Genomic DNA, 5449 nt, shown 5'->3' with positions numbered 1-5449 from the left:
AATTTATAAATGTCGACTTTTTGAGTTTTCAACGGGTCTAAAACCCCTCTAAAAGTCCACGTATTTCACTCAAAAGCATCATAACATATTTAAAAGACAATAAACGATTTTTTGAGCCCATAAAATCTTGCCTAGCGGCTGAAATAAAAAATCATGTTTGGCGGTATGAAAAATTTAACGGCAAACAGCAACAATTATTTACGCTGAAACAACCTCATAATCGACATGTTTCCCTTAACACTCGCACGCAAAACACTCAAAACACCACCAAATATTTTTACAAACCATAAAATCTTAGTTAAAAAGCCTAAATATATAAGTTAAGAAAATAGAAAGAATATTGGAACCGAGGGTAGACTCTGGCAATCCATCATGGCGGCCGCGGGAGGGCTGGGAGGGGGCTCAGATGAAAACAAGGTTGGATAACTCTCTTTCCTTATTATTTGTGGTTGTTATGAAGGTTATTTCTCTGTTTTCTGGATTAATTTCAGCTGTGTGTATGCGTGTGTGTGTATATATGTGTGTGTGTGTGTGTGTGTGTATATCTATGTGTGTGTGTGTGTGTGTGTGTGTGTGTGTGTGTCCGCCTCTATTCCATGATAAATAGCATTATATTCTCTCTTCTCTTCTCCCCTTTTGCTATTAAGTATCAAGTATTTTCCAGGTATTTCCAGTGTTTTCCAGGTAGTGTCGTAGGTTGAAGCCAGACCTCTGCTACCTGTCACTACTAAACTCACCTTAATTGACCTCCTGTGCCTCTGTGGTCCCGTTCCCTGGTGTTTAAATGAAAAGAGGACACACAGACACAACCGCACTGCACGGTGTTTCCCAGGTACACTGAGGAAGACAATAAAAAATAAATAAATCTGCTGTCTCTCAATATTTATCGTAATTTACAGTGTTTTGTTGTGTGAGGAGCAGACTACTGGGGTGATTTGTGCACAGGTAAGTGGCAGTAGGTGGATGAGTGTGTGTAACGAGTGTATTAATGTGTGTGAGGGAAATAAAGGGGTGTGAGGTATGACGGGCCAGCCTGCCGCAGCTCACCCCTGGCCTGTTAAACCTTCCGTCAGACTTAAACTAGGCAGTGGCGGTTAGGTCTGACCAGCGGACATGAAAGCATAGTCATGTGGCTCCATTCACTGCCACGGGTGACTTATGGTGACGAGAAATAAAGTAAATATTGGCTAATATATACGGACGTCCGGATCATGTCTGCTTATATTTTTAAAAAAGTTGAATTTTGGCGGGTTTTCATTTCACGGAAGAGTTCATTTGTTAATATTTCGTCATGCGGGTTACGTTGAAACTAAATATTACGAGTATGACTAAATAAAAAGCCGAAATAATGTAAAAAAAAAAAATAATAATAATAATGAAGGTACCGTGGATTGGCAACACTTACAATGTAAACAAACAGCTGATCACGGGTCCGGAGCGAGGCAAGGAGATAAAAATAATAATAAACGAAGGAAATAGAGCAAATACTCGTAGAAGGACGACAGCAGGCAGAGAGGGGCAGGAGAAGTAGCAGAATCAGGGAAAGGCGTATTGGTGCCAGTAAATAAGGTGAGAGCTGTAATAAGGCTGGTAAATAAGACTTAATAGATAATTGTGAGAAAATATTTGTTTTGTATATTAGGTAAGTGTGTGTGCGTGTATATATGTGTGTGTGTGTGTGAGAGAGAGGTTGGCATTCAGTCAGTCAGTCAGTCAGGCACTAAACCAAGCTGAAATAGTCAATTAATTAGCCAGTCAATCAGGCAGGCGGTCATTTAGATATTCAAAACATCTAACCACAAAAAAACTAAAAAAACACTGGTAAATTTATAGTTTAAGCCAATGTTTCCAATCTGTACCCACGGCCCACGGCGTTATTATTATTAATTTCCGACAAGTAGTGTAATCGTTAGAAATGATGTGAATAGTGAGAAGAACAAAATGAGGTAGGTTATTACCACGTAGTGTGTAATGGCTTAAACTATAATAAAACCTAAATTTTTATAGGCCTGGCATTTCAGTGAGATTTCTGTTTTTATTGGATTTTTGTTGCCCTTGGCTCGTGTCACTCCTTCAGAAAAAGGAGAAAAGGTATTTGTCTCTCCTCTTGCACTTTTCCCTCTTCAGGTGTCTCATATTTGGGAAGAATTGTGACATACTGGATACGTTTATCTTCAACACACACACACACACAGATAAGATACTTTTAAATGTATAAATCTTACCTCACCTTTTATGAACACAGTTAAGTTCCTTTGAAATAATTAGTGGGTGTTTGTCAGTGTTGATGAAGAGTTATGCCATGACCTGCTCTCTTAAGCATTACCAGTGACCTGTTTGGTTATGAGTCATGTTAGCAGATGAACCTGGCCTGACCTAACTAACCTACCACTGCAGGGACAAGCAACACCAAATGTTAGCCTCACTTTGATTAATACTTCATATCACCTATAGTAATGGACACACACACACACACACACACACACACAAATTCATTAAAGTATCATGTCTTGCTTCTTTATCTCCTTTCTCCTTTTTTAAAATTAATTAATTAATTAATTTATGTATCTATCTAGTTATTTATCTATTTATTCATATACTACTACTACTACTACTACTACTACTACTACTACTACTACTACTATTTGTAGTAGGAGAGGTAAGGCTCTACTGTAGTCAGAGGAAACCTTGTAGCAAATTGTTATCCATTGTATACTGACAAAGAACTTCTCTCCTTAACAGGTGGACTTGGAATCTCTCAGGGGAAACTACATGTAGTAATTGAATTAAAATGGCTAGAACCAGAGGATGGGGTTGTGCGTCCCCGGGAGTTCAGAGGGTGCCGGCGCTTCAACTGATGGTGTGGACCCATGAGACAGAGGCTCCACCAGGTGTGTGTGTGTGTGTGTGTGTGTGTGTGTGTGTGTGTGTGTGTGTGTGTGTGTGTGTGTGTGTGTGTGTGTGTGTCTCTCTCTCTCTCTCTCTCTCTCTCTCTCTCTCTCTCTCTCTCTCTCTCTCTCTCTCTCTCTCTCTCTCTCATACACACACACACACACACACACTTTTATATAAAATTTGAGCATTTGATAAACAATCAATCAGTCAATCACACACACACACACACACACACACACACACACACACACACACACACACAAATATTTTGAAAAATTAACGAAAATACAACAAATTATTATTGTTATTATTGTTATTTTTTGGGTAAACTTTAAATATTGGGTAAACGGTACCTCAACACGTCTGTGGTGCAAAATCCGGGCAGAGTAGAGCGATGCGACTTCCCCCCTGTAGTGTGGGAAAGTGTGAGGGAGTGTGAGAGAGACAGAGAGAGAGAGAGAGAGAGTGTGTTGTTAATCTGTCACTAGAACTTGAAAAACTCTTGAAAACCCTTACAGCTTCAGCTTTTGGGATGTGGAGATCTGGTTAATCTATCACTAGAACCTTAAAAAACACACTTGAAAACCCTTACAACTTCGACTAGAGCCTTTGGAAAGTAGAAATGTTAATCTGTCACTAGAACCTTGAAAACACTCTTGAAAAACCTTGCAACTTCAACTAGTGTCTTTGGAATGTAGAAATGTGGTCAATCTGTCACTAGAACCTTAAAAACACTGCAAGAAAACCCTTATAACATCAAGTAGAGCCTTTTAAAAGAGTGTTTCTCCTGTTAATAATGTAGTAATTTTGTTAATCTGTCTCTAGAACCTTAAAAACAACCTTGAAAATCCTTAAAAGAGTGTTTCTCCTGTTAGTAATGCAAAAATGTTGTTAATGTGTCGCTAGAACCATAAAAACACCCTTTGAAACCACAGTAACTTCTATTGCAGCCTTTTAAATACAGGTAGCAGGGTTCTCAGGGGTGTTTCTCCAGTTAGTAATGCAGAAATATTGTTAATCTGTTACTAGAACTATAAAAACAGCCTTGAAATGCCTTACAACTTCAACTAGAGCCTTTTAAGAATAGTTTGTGTAATTTTTGTGGTGTTTTTGGGTGTTTTTGAGGTATTTTTGTGGTATTTTTGGATGTTTTTTGGGTGTGTTAGGGTGTTTTGGTGTGTATAATTTTGTTTTTTGGGTTTTTAGGGATATTTAAGGTGGGTTTGATAAGTTTTAGGGCATTTTCGGAGTGTTTTGGTGGGTGAAAATGTGTTTTTGGTGTGTGTCAGAGGTATTTTGGATGTTGGGGTGTTTTGGGTGTGTAGAGGTGTGTCAAGTTAGGATGTGATTGAAGTGTTTTGGGGGGTGTTGGGGTGTTCTTTGGCGTCTTTGGTGTGTGTCGGGTGTTTTGATGTGTTAGGGGTGTTTAAGGGTGTTTTCTTGGGTGTTTTTGGTGTGTGTCAGGCTGTGTCAGGGGTGAAATGTTTTGGTGTGTTTTTTTGGTTATTTAAGGATGTCTTTTTGGGTGTTTGATAACCTTTAATGTGTCTCCCTGCTTCTGTCTGTCCCTAATCTGCCCTAACTCCTACAGGGTAACAGGGACGTGAGGGGTCTCCAGCAGCATGCCTGAAGATACTTGTGTGTGGACGAGGGACACACACTCAAGAACCACAAGTGAGTGTGGGGAAAGATAGAGAGAGAGAGAGAGAGAGAGAGAGAGAGAGAGAGAGAGAGAGAGAGAGAGAGAGAGAGAGCACTCTTGAAAATCATTACACTTTCAACTAGAGCGTTTGGAATGTAGAAATGTTGTTAATCTTTCACTAGAATATTGAAAACACTCTTGAAAAACATTGCAACTTCAAGTAGAGCCTTTGGAATGTAGAAATGTGATTAATCTGTCACTAGAACCATAAAACACCCTTGAAAACCCTAACAACTTCAACTAGAGCCTTTTAAAAGAGTGTTCCTCCTGTTAATAATGCAGTAATCTTGTTAATCTGTCACTAGAATCTTAAAAACACCCTTTTGAAACCACAGTAACTTCAACTGCAGCTTTTTAAAACACAGGTAGCAGAACTCTCAAGTTTCTTCCATTAGAAATGCAGAAATCACTCTAATGTGCCACAAAAACCATAAAAACACCCTTAAAAACCCTTGTCACTTCATCTAGAGCCTTTTAAAAGACTTTCTTCAGTTAGCAATGCAGAAATCTCACTAATCTGTCACTAGAACCACAAAAACAACCTTGAAAACCTAATTCATCTCCCTCCCCCCTTACAGGTCCCTGAACACCTTTCCCCCCATGAACTGGCTGCTGTTTACTGGGACACCCTTGCAGAACAGCCTGGCGGAGCTCTGGGCCCTTCTGAACTTCCTAATGCTGGATAATTTTGAGTCCTTGTCCAATGTGAGTGAGATGCAGGAGGGAAGTGAGGAGAGGACTCTGAGGCAGGAATGGGAGGGCCAGGCCATCTCCACTCTAATGAAGATAAGAGAGAGGGAATGTGGGTGTGTTTGGGAGTGTTTTGGTGGCTTTGGGTAGGTTTGGGTGTGT

At 39.7% G+C, this 5449-nt stretch overlaps 1 long non-coding RNA gene across 6 annotated transcripts in view; it reads left to right on the top strand.

Annotated features, from left to right (window-relative positions):
• Positions 1–365: 365 nt before the first annotated feature.
• LOC135099661 (uncharacterized) overlaps positions 366–5449 on the top strand; it is a 6891-nt gene continuing 1807 nt past the window's right edge. The window contains exons 1-4 of one of the 6 annotated variants that reach the window (XR_010268230.1): positions 366–417; positions 2743–2891; positions 4487–4569; positions 5176–5449. The exon at positions 5176–5449 is cut by the window's right edge and continues 1807 nt beyond it. This is a non-coding gene — a long non-coding RNA (uncharacterized LOC135099661). Of the gene's footprint in view, positions 418–806; positions 946–1354; positions 1570–2742; positions 2892–4486; positions 4570–5175 lie in introns of those variants that run through there. The other 5 variants (XR_010268229.1, XR_010268231.1, XR_010268228.1 and 2 more) reach the window with 5 other exon arrangements.

Source organism: Scylla paramamosain, unplaced genomic scaffold (assembly GCF_035594125.1).
Source record: "Scylla paramamosain isolate STU-SP2022 unplaced genomic scaffold, ASM3559412v1 Contig171, whole genome shotgun sequence".
NCBI lineage: Eukaryota > Metazoa > Arthropoda > Malacostraca > Decapoda > Portunidae > Scylla > Scylla paramamosain.
The sequence above is the reverse complement of the archived record's forward strand: the minus strand, read 5'-3'. Positions and strand labels throughout refer to the sequence as shown.